The 14,453-nt window shown below is 51.0% G+C and overlaps 1 protein-coding gene across 4 annotated transcripts in view; it reads left to right on the plus strand.

Annotated features, from left to right (window-relative positions):
- Positions 1 to 715: 715 nt before the first annotated feature.
- The window catches only part of Tns1 (tensin 1), a 161,721-nt gene continuing 147,983 nt past the window's right edge, over positions 716 to 14,453 (plus strand). For 3 of the 4 annotated variants that reach the window (XM_070017435.1, XM_070017513.1, XM_070017449.1), the window contains exon 1: positions 766 to 803. The gene's annotated coding sequence lies outside the window, so the exon portion shown is untranslated. Of the gene's footprint in view, positions 804 to 14,453 lie in introns of all 4 variants that reach the window. The other variant, XM_070017457.1, reaches the window with a different exon arrangement.

Consider the following 14,453-nt stretch of genomic DNA (forward strand, 5'->3'; position numbering starts at 1 on the left):
GGAGAGAGGTGTGTCACGTGTGGCCAGGGGCGGTGAGGAAACCCTTGCTGCAGCACTGGCTGAGTCCCAGGGCTGTGCTGGGCCAGGACTACCTTCGAGAAGGTCTCAAGCGAGGGCCGGTGGCCAACGTCAGATGGAAAGGTCGGCTGGCAGTGGCCACTCAGGAGCTGCTGGGTCTGGGTCTTTCCTATCCTCCCCACTGTGGTCTAACCAGTGCCAACCCCACTCTGGCCTCCACAGGTCCCCGGGGCCCTACGGACCTTGGGGCCCAGAACCTGCTCTAGAGAATCCTCTGCCCCACCCCTGGGACGTCAAATCCTTGCAAGTCCCAGGACCCTGGGGCAGTGCGGCTGGGCTGGGGACATTCCAGGCTTTGGGAACCTGATAGGAAATTTGATGCTGGCGTCTGGTTTTGTGTGTGTGTGTGTGTGTGTGTGTGTGTGTGTGTGCATACCAGCGTGCGCACGGGCCTTGGGCCTGCTGTAAGGGGAGAGGCCCCTTGCTCCTTGGCGAGGTTGGCACGGGGCCTGGGTCCCCGCCACCTCTGCCCTGGTGGGGCTGGAGGCTGGGGGGGAGGGGGCTGGGGGGAAGAACCCAGCCTGACCGGCCTCCGCCCGGCCCCTCCCCTCCTGCGGGGAGGGTCTCAGCCCCCAGCCCCGCCCCCTCCCGCAGCTCCGACCCGGGGCGGGGCGGGAGGAGAGCCTTGGAGTTTCCATTTCATACCTCGCGGCTAAAACTTTCTTTCTGTGTCTCTCCCGCCGGCAGTCTGCAGCTTCTCCTGTCATCGGAAATGCCAGGCCAAGGTAAGGGACGGCGCGGGCTCGGGAGGCGCCTGGGAGGGCGCGAGGGGTCCGGGGTTGGGGTGAGGGGGTGGGCGAGGGGGGGGCACCGGTGGGGCGGGGCGGGGCCGGGCCGTCCCTCCTCCTCTCTTTGTTTATGCAAAACGCGGGGCGCCTGCGGGTCAAGGTGAAGGCGCAGGCCCCGGGGGGCGCAGGGGCGCGCGTTCTGGGGGCGCAGGGGCGCGCGCGGGTCAAGGCGAAGGCGCAGGCCCCGGGGGGGCGCAGGGGCGCGCGCGTGGGGGGCGCAGGGGCGCGCGCGGGTCAAGGCGAAGGCGCAGGCCCCGGGGGGCGCAGGGGCGCGCACAGGTCAAGGCGGAGGCGCAGGCCCCGGGGTGCGCAGGGGCGCGCGCTCGGTGGGGCGCAGGGGCGCGCGCGGGTCAAGGCGAAGGCGCAGGCCCCGGGGGGGGGGGTGCGCAGGGGCGAGCACGGGTCAAGGCGAAGGCGTAGGCCCCGGAGGGCACAGGGGCGCGCGCGGGTCCAGGTGTCAACGTAGGCCCCGGGGACGCAGAGGCGCAGGGGTGCGCCTGGGTCAAGGTGAAGGCGCGGGTCCAGGAGGGCGCACGGGGTGGGGAGCGGCTCCGGCTGCAGGACCCCGCGGGCGGAGAAGGGGTGTGTGGGGTAGGTGGGGAGCACGGAGGGTCTTGGAATCGGCTAAGCCACTGCCCTTCCCGTCTTTACTAGCCAGGCCCCATCTTGGTCCTCAGTTTCCTCAACCGTGGCTCCTGGTTGATCTTGGCAGGAGTGGGACGTGGAGGCCAGAGAACGATGGACTACCCCAGGGTTTCCGGGCCCTGGCTGCCCAGCATCTGGGCAGGATAGAGGGGTGATGAGGAGTAGTGTGCAAAGAAAGCTGCCCTGTCAAGCAGTTGAGCCCCACAGGGGGTGGGTGGGCTTCCCTTCGCTCTTTCTTGTCCCCCCCCTTTCCCCCTTTCCCCTCTTCTCCTTCTCCTCCCCTAGCTCCTTCCCTTTCCCCTCCTCCCCTGCCAGCGTCCACATTTCCTCCACCCCTGCCCTTTCACCTGCTTTTGCTGCCCATGCGTTACAGCTCAGGCTACAACTGTAGGAATGGAGAGGGGAGGACCTGTGCATCAGAAGGAAAGGAGCACTGAGCAAGGGAGGAGTGAGTTGGGTGCATCTCTGCTCCGCTTCTTATGGCCTTGGGCGGCCAGGTGCTTGTCTGAGGCTGCTTCATCCTCAGGGATGTGAATGAGAAGTGTGCCTGAAGCCGGCCTGAGGATTAAATGCCATGATGTGTTTCCCCTCTAGCATGCTGCTCAGCACTGTGTGTGGTGAGGATGGTTAGTTACCCAGAGCAGTAGATCTGGGGCCTTGGTGTCTCCCCTCTGTGAGCGCCAGGCTTTGGGTTCACGTAACTATGGTGCAAAGGGCCTGCAGTCTGCAGTAAATGCCTCTTTTTTGCCTGTTGATGCCCGCTCTTCAAATTCCCTCAGCTTTATTGTTGGGCTTCTTGCTCCATTGCTGTTCTTGTCCTGTTCATCTGGAGCAGCATTGTCCAGCCTTGACTCCAGAACCTTCCAGAGTTCTAGTTCATCTCTTCTGTCTCTCCCTCCTACTTCTTGGATCCATGTCTCATAATAGCTGCGGATAACTTGTGCTGTGGTTTAGGTCATACAGGAGTTAGCAGATTTTATGCTTGGAGTCCCAGTAGAGCTTAAAGCATAGCCAAAGAAGCAAGCCAGATGGGGAAATGGAGGCACCAAAAGGTGGAGTGACTTCCCAAGGGGTCTAGTCCTCACTGGGTCTGTGCTCATTGCCCACTAGCAGATGTATCTCCATCCTGCCATCTCTCGGTAGAAGCAGGAAACATGCCAAGAGGATAATGGATGACCTTGCTGGTCACTGACCACTGGTCACAGAGGGTCTGAGTAGGGAAGACAGAGGCCAGAGAGGCCCACAAAGATGTGGCAGGAAGTGGCTTCTTCAAGATCAGCACAGGTGGCTCATGTCTATAATTCCAGCTACTCAAGAGGCCAACCTGCACAGGAAAGTCTGTGAGACTCTCATCTCCAATAAACTACTCAGAAAAAGCTGGAAGTGATGCTGTGGTAGAGTGCTAGCCTTGAGCACAGAGAGGCTTAGGGACAGAGCCCAGACCCTGAGTTCAAGTCCCAGGATCATCAGGAAAAAAAAAAAGCTGGTTTAAGTAGTAGGGCACTAGCCTTGAGCAAAAATAAAAGCTAAGTGACAGCACCCAGGCCCTGAGTTCTAGATCTAGTAATGGAGAAAGAGAGAGAGAGAGAGAGAGAGAGAGAGAGAGAGAGAGAGAGAGAGAGAGAGAGAGAGACAGAGACAGAGACAGAGACAGAGACAGAGACAGAGACAGAGAGACAGAGACAGAGAGAGACAGAGAGAGACAGAGAGACAGAGAGAGAGCACTCTTATGCATTGTCTTGTGTGTGAGGACAGGTCATAGATGAACTTGGGCTGAGCGTGTGTGTGTGTGTGTGTGTGTGTGTGTGTGTGTGTGTGTGTGTGCACCTTCCTTGGTGACTTTCTTGCATGCTGGGGTTCCAGGACCCCTGGCTGCCACTGCCCAGATGAGGAGGCCAGCTAGGACCAGAGGGGGCCTGGCAGGGCAGTGGCCGTATAGATGGGGCTTTTCATAGGAAAACAGGACCCACTGGTAGTGTGGGCTCCACCCAGTTGGCAAACCTTCCTGAGAAACCACAGCTCTTACCGCTGCCCTGCTTTTTCCCTCTTTCTGGGAAGGGCAATGGGAACCCCAGAGCACACAGCAGGGCTCTGTGCTCTGGATCTCATAACCAGATCAACTTCACAATCACCACATCTATTCTCAGATTCTTACACTGCCGTTACACTGTTTCCACGTGGAGGATACTGTGCTAAAGAAATAAGACAGACGAGAAGAGTTGGCTAGGGTAACCCAGCAGAACTTCTTGGAGGTAGAGTTGTGTGAGATGGAGCTTGACGATGTGAGGAATATGCAAAAGTCCTGAGGTGAGCTGAGCCTGTGATGCTTGAAAGGTTTGCAGCTTAGGTGAGAGACTTGATCTGACCTTTACTGTGTGAAGGTCATTCTGGCCTTGAGCAGAAACTAGGCCAGGAAGGGGGAGGGTCAGGGCCCTGGTTGCTGCTGACAGTGGCCACATGAGACCAGCTGGTGGCTTAGCCTGCAGTGCTCACGGGAAGAAGGGCTGGGTCTGGAGTGCATTCTGAAGTAGAGCTGGAAGCTGGTAGGTAGGATGTTGGGCGAGAGAGAGAAAACCAGCTCAGGGATGACTTTCAGGCTTGTGGCAGAGTGCATGGCACGTGGTTCCACTTACTGAGATGGATGAAGTGTGTGAGGCTCCTCGTGGGAAGAAGGTTCCAGAACCCTGCTTTGCTTGGTCTTTCCACAGCTTTCCTCCCACACCCAGGGCTTCTAGCTCACATTGATCATCTCTAATTAATTCCATGCACTCTGGCCACCTGCTAGCGAGTGCCTGGTTCTGAATGCCCGAATTTGCCACCTTCCGGAATGTTCCTGCAGCATGCACTGCATCTTGAATCAGAGGTGTGAGCGCATAGCAACATGGTACAAAGAAATCACCCCTGAGGAGACACAGGCCCAGCTGCACTGTACTCGTAATCTGCCTTGTTGAATTGAAACCCCTTTGCACAACTACTTAAGATATAAAAAAACAAAATCACCCCCAAACATAGTCATTTACAGCAGCGACATCGTTTATGATCTCACACTATCTTTGAGTCTGGGCTTCGGGCTGTGCTTCTTGGGCTGGTGTAACAAGGTGCCTGGGGTGGGGGGTGGGGCGTGGTTAGGGCCACAACCCTCTGATTCTCTCTTGTGGCAACACATTGGAGCTGGCTGTTGGCAGAAGGTCTCTTTCCAGGGTGGTTTTCGTGTCTTTGCCACGTGGCATTGGGCCCTGGCAGTCAGTGATTCAAGAGTGAGCCAGGCAGAGTTGTCCTTGAGTCCCAGTTCTGGAAGACACACTGTTGTGATACGTGACTTGTACCCCGCCTCCTGGTGCTTGGGTCAGTCCTGCACCACATGGGAGGACCTGAGCCAGGGCAGGGGACCAGGGGACAGGAGCCCACGGGGCCATGTTGGAAACTACAGAGAGGGGCCTGGCTGAGCTGACTTCCTGGAGGCCGAGCAGAGAGAGGGAGGAATCAGAGGCTGGGTTTGTGCTCTGTCCCCGCAGCTTGGAGCTCTGACAGCTGAGATGGAGAGGGTGAATGTCCGCCAGCACACAGTAGACACCTTTTTCCTTTCTTGGAATGATAGATGATGACTGAAAAGGAGCCTGGTATTCTGTGCCCGGCTCTTTGCTCCGTGGGCCTGCACTGCTCACAGTAATCTCTGCTAATTGAGAGGCAGAGATCCAGAAGGATTGTGGTTGGAGGCCAATCCCTGCAAAAAAAAAAAGAAAAAAAAAAGAAAAAGAAAAAAGAAAAGGTAGTGAGATCTCCGTTTCAACCAATAGCCAAGTTGAATAGTAATTCCTGCCACCCCAGCTACTCAGAAGCCTTAGATCGGAGGATCATAGTCTAGGCTAGCCTTGTACAAAAATGTAAGGCCCGAACTAAAAATAAAAAAAATAGCTAACACAAAAAGGGCTGAGGGCATGACTCAAGTGGTAGAATGCCTATGTAGCAATCACAAGGCAGAGTTCAAAAGATAGTACCACCAAAAAAAAAAAAAAAAGTTAAGATTCCAGATGGCTTCCTTATGTAATCCCAGCTGCCCAGGAGCGGGTGGTAGGAAGATCAAGGCTAGGACAAGTCCTGGTAAAAGCTTGGAGACCTTATCTGAGAGAGAAAAAAAAAAAGACTAAAAGCAAAAGGATTATAAGTGTGGGTCATGTGGTAGAATGCCTGCCTTGCATGCTAGAGGCCCAGAGTTCAATCCACTCTACCGCCAAACACAAAGCAAATAAAAAATCAAAACAAAAGCCCACTAAGAATGTGAAGAAATAGTTTCTTGGGTCTGGGAAGGTGGCTCAGTGGTGGAGTGCTTGCCTTGCATGCATGAGGACCTGGGTTCGATTTCACATAAGCAGAAAAAGCCGAAAGTGGCACTGTGGCTCAAATGGTAGAGTGCTAGCCTTGAGCTGAAGAGCTGAGGGACAGTGCCCTGGCCCTTGTGAATTCCCCTGATGCTTCCGGCACCAAGTGCCTCCAAGTAATCCCAGTCATTCCCATTTTCCTGGTTGGAGTACAACTTGCTTATCATTAGCCCTACAAAATGCCAATATAAGGCTCGATATGTTTTCACATAGATAGGAATCAGATCATTCTAGAAATTTCCAGAAGCAAAGGCAGCCAAAATTTTACCCCCCTCCAAGTGAGCACCTCCTAAAGATGTTTCTTTTTTCGTGCCAGTATTGAGGCTTGAACTCAGGGTCTAACTGCTATCCCTTGGCTTTTTGTTTTTCTTTTGTGGTTGTGGATCTTGAACTCAGGGCCTGGGCACTGTCCCTAAGCTTTTTCACTTAGGCTAGCACTTTGCTACTTTGAGCCACAACTCCACTTCTGGTTTTCTGGTGGTTAATTGGAGAGAAGAGTCTCACAGACTCTTACGATGCCAGCCTAGGCTGGCATCAAACTGGGATTCTCAGATCTCAGCCTTCTGAGTAGCTAAGATTACAGGTGTGAGCCACTGGCACCTGGTCCTTGGCTGTTTTTTTTTTTTTCTTTTTTGCTCAAGGTTGGTATTCTACCACTTGAACCACAGCTCCACTTCTAGCTTTTTGGTGCTTAACAGGACTTAAGAGTCTCATGGACTTGAACTCCCAGGCTGGCTTTGAACCCCGATTCCTTAGATCTCATCCTCCTGCATAGCTAGGATTGCAGAAGTGAGCCACCAGCACCTGGCCAGTGATGCGTTGGTCTTGCTCTGGAACTTCATAAAAACCCAAATCATTTCGAGTGTTTGCTTTTGCGCCTTCTTTCACTCAGCATTTATGTCTGGAAGACTCATGTAAATTTTTGCGGGTTGCATTGTGTTCTGTTGTTTCTATTGCTCTGTCGTATTCCTTGATGTGAATAAACCACAGTTTATCCACGGTGCTGCCAGCAGCTTTGGGGTTCATTTTGGGCTGGGGCTGTGCTGAGAATGGGCTGTGGACATTTCCTCAGCTGTATGTACGCACACCCACACAGCACACAGATGCTCCTGTCCATCCTCTGGGTTGGAGAGGGGGTCAGTGGGGCTCACAGTGGCCGCAGTTTATAGGTCTGACGTTAAAGTCAAGTGAGGCAGTTGGTTGCAGTAATGGCACCTGGGCACTGAGGACATCTCCATGTCCTCAGATGAATGGGTAGAAGCAGGTAAGAAGGAGAGAGAACATGAGAGCACGCTAGGAATGTAGTCAGGACAGGGCCTGGCCACCAGGATGAGCCTGCAGCTCTTATCCTGTCCCCTGAAGGAAGCTGCTTCAGAATCACCTGTAGTCGTTACCCCTGCCAATACGGGGGCCTTATCTGTTCCCCATTTTCACTGAAGCAGGTGCTGGTGTGAGGGTCACTTGCGTTAGTTTTCCTTTCTGTGACTTTTCCCCAGAGATCGTCTCCTGGGTCTCCCTCCATCTCCTGCCTGGTAACCCAGCAGCCTCCAGTCATGTGGTACTAGGTGCTTGGTATTTCGCACTTCACTTTGGGAGGTTTGTAGATGTTATGAGAAAGTAGCAAAGATGATGCACGAAGTTAAGATGTGGCCAGTAGGCAGTGTGTGCGTGTGTTCCCCTGGCTTCCCTCGCTCCATCCTCTCCTCCTGCCGGGCTTGACCTGATACCTTTTTGTACCTGGAAGGAAGAGGCTTCTGTGATTGACTGGGCTTCCTCCCCTATATCAGAAGGGCTTACAGCTTATCCTTCAAGCTTGAAAAGAAAGGAAATCCCATAATGAACCCCCACCTTTGAGCCACATTGCACTGCAGGCCACCTTTCCTGCTTGGCTGTCATGAGCACATCTGCAGCTTCCTTCTTAGTTGGGTTGGAGGCTTGGATTCTCCAGCTACTAGGGTTCACTGGGTGGAAGAGGAATCTTGGTTCTGGTATCCCTACTCCAGTGTTATATTGCAGTTTCACAAACCTGTTGAGTGTTTAAGTTCTTTAGCCTTGGAGACAAGACAGTTGAATTGAATCTCAGCTTGCTTTGTGACCTTGGGCAAATTTCTGAACCTCTCTGAGCCCTGGTCTTGCCTCATGTGTCTAATATGGTGATCACAACTGTTGTGTAGGGATTTTAGTGAGCAGTGAAAACAGTAACCCAATTACAGTGTCAAGCTCAAAGCTCAGTGCTCAAAGAGTTGCTAATAATAAGCCAGGCATGGTGGAGCATGCCTCTAATCTCAGTACTTGGGAGGTTGAGACAAAAGGATCAAGAGTTTGGGGGTCATCCTGGGGTACTTCACCCAACGTTACTAGTACTGTTTTATTTTAATCTTCTCCTGTCTTCATCAGGAGAGAGAATTCCCTCTCCCCTCCTTTTCTTTAATTTTTTTTTTTGTGACAGGATCTCACTATGTTCCCAGGCCTTATATAATTCTCTCTCTCTTTCTCTCTCTCTCTCTCTGTCTCTCCCTCTCCCTCTTTCTCTCTTTCCCCCTCCCCAGTTCTGGGGCTTGAGCTCAGAACCTGGGCACTGTCCCTTTTGCTCAAGGCTAGCACTCTACCACTTGAGCCACAGCGCTGCTTCTAGCTTTTTCTGTTTATGTGGCTCTGAGGAATCGAACCCAGGGCTTCATGTATTCTAAGCAAGCACTCTACCATTAAGACACATTCCAAGTCCTGGCCTTGAACTCTTGCTCCTCCCATTGCCCAAGTGCTAGGATTATAAGCATGTACCACCATGCCCAGCTAGGGCCATTTTCTTATGAAGTTCAGTGGACACTGGAGATATACCCCAGCAATTCCACTCCAAGATATTTACCAAAGAGATTAAAAAAACACATTTCAGAATGATTTGTACACAAATACTCATGGCAGTTAAATGCACAAGATACTCAAACTGGATAGAACCCACCTATTTCATGCCAGGTTATTGGGCAAACAAATTGTGAGCTAGCAGTACAGTATGATACTCCTGACCATAAAAAGGAAAGGACTATTCTAACACAGAGCTATGTGGAGGAGTCTCAGAAACATTGGGCAGTGAGAGAAGCCAGGCCACGTGATCCATTTTTGTGAAAAGACAAAAATCCCAGTGATAAAGAGATTAATGACTACTTACTAGGAACTGACTGATGAGAACAGGAGTTGCTAGGGGGGCTCGAACCTTTTAGGGACTGGAAATGTGCTCTCTCTCTCTGTTGTCTGTCTCTCTCTAACATATGGTGGTTTGAACTCAGTGTCTCCACCAAAGCCACACCCCTTGGACTTAAGCCACGCCTACCTGTAGGCCACACCTCCACCACTGAGCTACAACCCTAAGCCCAAAATGCTCTGTATCTTGATTGTGCTAGTTATCTAAGCTTGTGCATATACCTGCCCTAACTCTTCCAACTCTAAAGTGCATTTTGTATTAAGTTGATCTTACATTTATTATAAGAAAGTTGCCCACCTGAGTATCTTCTACAGCCAAAGTTGAACACTACTCTGGGGCCTGAAGATCTATTCTGGTAGATGCACTAGACATCAGGCTGTGTCTTTCACAGCCCTTTATGGACTTGAGGGCTTCCCTTGCCTTTTTTTTTTTTTTTGGTCGTGGGGGTTGAACTCTGGGCCTGGGCACTGTTTCTGAACTCTTCAGCTCAAGGAGAGCACTCTACCACTTGAGCCACAGCGCCACTTTTGGTTTTCTGGTGGTTAATTGGAGGTAAGAGTCTCTTGGACTTTCCTGTGTGGGCTGGCAAACCTCAGATCTCAGCCTCCTATGTAGCTAGGATTACAGGCATGAGCCACCGGTGCCTGGCACCTTGGTTTTTTTGAGTGACAGTTTTCTTTATATAATCCACATGCTGTACAGTTCATCCATTTGCAGTGTATATTTTCAGATTGTTGGGTTTTTTTAAAATCATACACTGAGGGGCTGGGAAGATGGCTCAGTGGTAGAGTGCTTGCCTTGCATGCCTGAGGCCCTGGGTTCGATTCCTCAGCACCACATAAGCAAAAAGAAAAAAGCCGGAGGTGGCGCTGTGGCTCAAGTGGTAGAGTGCTAGCCTTGAGCTGAAGAGCTGAGGGACAGCGCCCAGGCCCAGAGTTTAGGCCCCACTACCGGACCCAAAAAAAAAAAAAAAATAAATAAATAAAATCATACACTGAGTTGGACAACCATCACCAGAGTAACTTGGAGCCATTCTCGGTACTCCAGAAAGCAACCCCATACATTTTAGTTGTGAGTCCCTCATCCCACCTTGTCCCCCATCCCTGCCCATCCCCCATTTGTCTGTTCTGGAGATTTTGCATCCGGGGACCATCCCCAGGCCTGGCTTCTCTCAGAGCATCTGGCTTTCGGAGCACATCTGTATAGTAGTTACATTTCTTTGGATGGCTGAAAACCATTGTGTCATATGAGCGCACTCTATTTTACTCTCCACCCTTTTGTTGTGGGGTATTTGGGTTGTTTGGCCTTTGGCTGTTGGAAAGGATGTTGCCATGAGTATTCACATACACGTTTGTGTTGGGGGCACTTGTCAGTTGTCTTGACAGTGGTCTTGACGATCCCTGGCAACTCCCACGAACTCTTTAAGGATCATTAGACCGCTTTTCCAAAGTAACTTGTGTTGGATGGATATAAAAAAATATCCAAAGTTGAGTGGCTTAAAACAGAGGGCATTTCTTTTCTTGAGGTTTTGGAAGCTATAAGTACACAGTCAGAGTGTTGGAAGAGTGAGGTCCCTCTGCAGACTTTGGGGGAGCCCTTCTTGCCTCCTCTCAGCCCCGGTTGGTATGACAGCATCCTGCCGTCTCCCCATGACATTCTTCTTGGTTCTCCACACTGTCTTCCTTCATGTCTATCTGGCTTGCTTCCTCAGGTTTTCTTTGTATGTTTTTCATTAACAGGGCTTGAACTCAGGGTCTTTTACTCTTTTTTTTTTAACCATACCCTCCATCTGGCATTTTGTTTGTTGGAAATTGAGTTCATAGGTGTAAGGTAAATAGGTAGGTTTAACTAGGTAGGATCCGTAGATCTCAGCCTCCTGGAGTAGCTAGGATTATAGGTGTGAACCACTGGCTGTCTCCCTTTTTTTTTTTTTTTGTCTCTCATTTTATAAAAGCCTCATCACAGTGGATTAAGTCCTCTCTACTGATGTCATTTTGACTCGATCGCTTCTGAGAGACACTATTTCCAAATCAAGTCACATTCAGAGCGGATGGAATTTGGACTCTCAGTGTCTCTTTTTTTTTTTTTTTTTGGAGGGCACAATTGAAGTCATGAACATTGGGGGCAACATTTTACATTTCACCAGCACGCTATGGAGGTTTCTGTTTCTCCACACCTTCATCAACATTTGATGGTATCTGACTCCTTGACTGTGTTAATTCCTGAGGACTTGGTGTGGTTTTTAGACAAGGTCTCACTATGGTCCCAGACTTGCCTGGAACTGTTTTTGTTCAAGTGATCTTCCTGCCTCAGCCTATCACCTGCCTCCTCTTTTACTTTTAGAAAGAATTTCTGAGCAGTTGAAACTGAGTCTTCCTGTGAAGCCATCTGGGCCTGGGCTTTTCTTTGGGTTAGACTTTGGATTGCACAGAGGAAGATTGCTCTTTATTTGTGAGAGGTTTATTTAGCATTTCTCCTGCTTCTTGGGTAAGTTTTGGTAGTTTGTGTCTTTCTAGGAAATCTGTTCATTTTGTTTCTTAAATTGTTTTGGTGTGCATTTTTTATGACATTCCTCATATGTCTTTTAATTTCTGTAAGGTCAGTGGTAATGCCATGTCTGTGATTTCTGTTTGATAGTTTGAATCTGCCTGCCTGTCTTCCTTCCTTCCTTCCTTCCTTCCTTCCTTCCTTCCTTCCTTCCTTCCTTCCTTCCTTCCTTCCTTCCTTCCTTCTCTCTTTTGTTTGTTTATTCATGCTGGTATTGGGTCTTGAACTCAAGGTGTCTCACTTTTGCTTGGCTTTTTTGCTCAAAGCTGGCACTCTACCACTGTAACCGCCCCTCCATTTCTGGCTTTTTGCTGGTTAATTGGAGATAAGAGTGTCACCAATTTGGCTGTCCAGGTTGGCTTTTCATCGCAATCCTCAGATCTAATTCTCCTCAGCAGCTAGGATTACAGGAGTGAGCCCTGGTGCCCGGGAGTCTTCCCTTTCTGACTTTGTCAGTCTAGCTGAAGGTTTGTTCATTTTGCTGACCAGTTCTATGCAGGTACCTTTTCTTTGCTTTTACCAAAGTGTTTCACTGAGCAGCTGCATTTGCAGCCACCACTTACTGAGTATCCTGAGCAAGGTGGCTTCTTGCCATTCATTTTACTGAGTCCTTTGAAGTGGCACACATGCAGTAGGTGTGGCAAGCTGTGCACAGCTCATTGCTCCTCTCAGAGGAGTACATTGAGATGACATAACTGTCCTAGAAATATGGCTGGTAGGCTGGCTGGCAGGCTAGGAGGCTGCTTCCAGCAATCTGAGTATCTGGCTCCAAAGCCTGGTGGGTTGCCCCTGCTCCGTACTAGGCTTCTGCTCTGTGGCTCACTGTATCACTCAGGGACCAGCAATAGCTTGCAGTTCTCTCCCAGTGAGCTTCAGAATCATCTGGCATGTTCCCATCCCTCCACCCTGTTCAAGGGGAGGGGTTTGGGCCCAGGGATGTCTTTCTAACATCCCTAGAGACTGCTGCAGGTCCTTATGTGGCCCCTGGAAACTCTTCTTCCCAGCCCAATGATGCAGCCAGGCACAAAGTGGCTGCCTGTGGGGCTCTTTGTTTCAGGTTTCTGCTTTGCCTGGGGTGCAGGCCCAGGATGAGGTGGGGTCTTGGGAAGCCATTTCCTTGTTGCTTTATAAAAATATTACAAGGAGTTGTAGAGTTGGATGCACACACACACACACACACACACACACACACACACACACACACACACACACACACACACACACACACACACACACACACACACACACACATCCTGCTCTCCATCCACGCAGGGAGGAACAAGGCTGGGGGAGAAAGTGACTGAGCTATGGCTGGCTTCTCATTTTCCTGGAATGCAGCTTCTAAAAGGTCTCACATTTGTTGGTGTTTCTGAGTCTGGGCTATGTAAACACCACACAGGGGTCTCCGGCTCCCACAGAGCCCTGGGAGTTCAACAGTGGGGAGGAGGGTCAGGCCACAGAGAGGGCAAGTAGGAGATGGAGAACTGGAGGCCAGTGGAGAAAGGAGAGGACAGTGGAACAACCCCAGCAGCAGGAGGGGCCCCTTGAAGGTTGGAAGAGTGTGGTGTGAGGCTGCAGATAGAAGGCCCTGCGCAGTTCAAGAGCCCTGGTCAGTGGGGTGCAAGCTCCCCCACCCCCCATCCCTACTCCGTGCTAACCTCCCTGGCTGCTTCAAATGCCAAGGCTGGGGTCTTCCTGTGCCCAGCGGAGCAGCTGAGTGGGAGAGGTAGGCATTTGCTGGTGGATTTTGCCCTCTTGGATCTGGTGAGCCAGGCAATCTCAGCCTGTTGAGGTGCACATTGGGGCTCAGAGAGACTACTACTCTTGGGGACAATCCTGAGGATGGCTTCTGAGATGCTACTTAGGCCCAGAATTTCTCCAGCCGGGCTCTGCCTCAAGGCCCAGGCTCATGATGCTTCTAGTCACTGGCCTGGCTCCCTTCCCAGAGTCTGGATGGCAGGAGAGGTAGGAGGTAAGTTGGAGCCCCAGGCTTTGGGCCTGGATGGGTCTTAACTCTGATGTTTATATATGAAGGTACATTATATCAGGCAACATTCACCCTTGGAAAAACAGTTTCCCTCTTGGTATAAAAATGATGACATCAGGCTGGGAAGGTGGCTCAGTGGTAGAGCGCTTACCTTGCATGCCTGAGGCCCTGGGTTCGATTCCTCAGCACCACATAAGCAAAAAGAAAAAAGCCGGAAGTGGCGCTGTGGCTCAAGTAGTAGAGCGCTAGCCTCAGCTGAAGAGCTGAGGGACAGCGCCCAGGTCCAGAGTTCAGGCCCCACGACTGGACCCCCCCCCTAAAAAAAATGATGACATGAATGAGGTTACGGGTAACAATGCTCAAAAGGAAATGTACTCATTACTTACTCATGTAACTGTAACTCCTGTGTACAGTATCTTTACAATAAAATACATATTAAAAAATGATGACATGGCTGGCTGCTGGTGGTTCATGCCTGTAATCCTGGCTACTCAGGAGGCTAAGATCTAAAGATCGTGTGGTTCAGAGCAACTAGGACAGGAAAATCTATGAGATTCTTATCTCCAACCAACCACCAGAAAACCAGAAGTGGAACTGTGGCTCCAAGTAGTATAGCGCTAGCCTTGAGTAAGAGTGCAGGGACAGCGCCCCGGCCCTGAGTTCAAGCTTCACAAATGACCAAAAAAAGAAAACAATAGTGACATGCCCATAGCATGCTGGCCTTCCTGGGGTGATGTGTGGATTAGGGAAAAGGTAGATAAAATCCTGGCTTGGGCTTTCACTCTTAGTGTTGCATTCTGAGATCCCAGGATAATGAAGCGCTAAGGCCA

This window comes from Dipodomys merriami, unplaced genomic scaffold, assembly GCF_024711535.1.
Source record: "Dipodomys merriami isolate MVZ:Mamm:240054 unplaced genomic scaffold, mDipMer1.0.p SCAF_1, whole genome shotgun sequence".
NCBI lineage: Eukaryota > Metazoa > Chordata > Mammalia > Rodentia > Heteromyidae > Dipodomys > Dipodomys merriami.